This window comes from Nannospalax galili, unplaced genomic scaffold, assembly GCF_000622305.1.
Source record: "Nannospalax galili isolate Female #2095 unplaced genomic scaffold, S.galili_v1.0 scaffold433, whole genome shotgun sequence".
Classification (NCBI taxonomy): Eukaryota; Metazoa; Chordata; class Mammalia; order Rodentia; family Spalacidae; genus Nannospalax; species Nannospalax galili.
The window spans coordinates 11,787,044-11,788,752 of record NW_008338715.1 but is presented as its reverse complement, the minus strand read 5'-3'; positions in this window follow the sequence as shown (position 1 = coordinate 11,788,752).

Genomic DNA, 1,709 nt, shown 5'->3' with positions numbered 1-1,709 from the left:
GATGTCTGGGAAGTGTAATCCCTTGAACTCTTAAAGAAATATACTGATGACTTTACTCTTTGGTTATACTTTACTTTTGGCTGCTTAAGACCATACAGCTGGCCAAAATAAATCAATTTATGTTTACGCTTAAGGTCGTTTGTGGATCTGTTCTTTAGAGGTCACATGGACTTGGGAGGAGCCCCTTGGCTCCTTTCTTTCACCAGTTCCGTCTATGTGAAGATAAGTCAAAGGTCCTGCTCGACTATATCTGGCTTCACTTGGAAACATGAATGAGATGTTTCCTCTGAGTTGACCCTCCTCTTTGTAGACTGGACACTGGTTCAAGTCCATCTCTTGGAGTCTCCATGTCTTCCCTGAACAAGAGGACAGGTGGCTCACCACAGTTAGAGGAAATTTTGAGAGATGTTCTATAGTCCCCTGGAACTTATTCGACCTTGGAGGGCAAAGGGCAAAAACTGTCCTTTAAGTCCCTCTGACCAGATTAGTATAGGCCTCAAAGTATGGCTGTTAAGCATCCAATAAAGTTAGTTCCACCAGTCTGGTACTTTTAATTACCATATGCTATGTAGATAAAACTTAGGTAAAAAATGAAATATTCTCAGATAAACCTTAACTAGGTATATATTTTGTTCCTTAAACTAGTTGACTAAACTATGACCTTAGAATTTTGAAGATTATGTGTATATTATTTTTGTTTCATTCTTTATATATCACAACAAACCTACACAGACCTTCATCAGTTGCTTAGGCTTTCTCATCTTTTCTATTTTGGAAAATATCTCCATTCCCATATCCTTTAAACATCGTTTATATTCTCATTTTCTTTTTTTTAAAATAATTTTGAGACATAATAGCATTAACAAATAAATTTTCCATCTGTTGTGAGAATTCTTTTCCTGGGTATACTAAGCAATGCTTATTTCCTTTTAAGGGTCTAGTGTCAAGCCAATGTTTTATTAAAGTTTTACTGGCGAACCAATGAATTTACTGAGCTTACTTACCAAGATAACTGAGGGGTTGCTGAGGTTTATGTGTGACCTGAGGGTATGCACACTGGAAAGCCTTTACCCAGCATGGGTCATGACTTCTTTTCTTAGCCTTCCCCAGATTGTATACTTTTGCCCTTCTGAAATCCAGGAGACCATGCGTAATTAGAGCCAAATTATATACAGTTGCTGGGAAGAGTGGCTGGATACTCCAGTAAGGGTCCAAAGACTCTGCTTGGCCCTCCATTAATGAATCAGCACAACTGTCAACAAGCCCAACTGTGACAACTGAAGCCATGATGATCGTAGTTATTTCATGCAGTAGAGACTACTGTACAGCATCATCTTATTAAAAGAACCTGGAATTTAAAAGGATTGGAGCTAGGATCCATATATGAGAGAGAACATACGTCATTTGTTTTTCTAAGTTTGTGTTACTTCACTTAGTATAAAAGTTTCTAGATTCATTCATTTACCTGCAAAGTTCATTATTTCATCTTTCTTTACTGCTGAATAGAACTCCATTGTGTAAATATACCACATTTTTGTTAACCACTTGTCAGTTGAGGGACACTTAGATTTCTTCCATCGCTTAGCTATTGTGAAAAGAGCAGCAACAAACATGGTTGCACAAGTGTCTCTACAATAGGATGAGTCCTTTGGGTATATGCCAAGGAGTGGTATAACCAGGTCATATGGTAAGTTCGTTTTTAGTTTTTT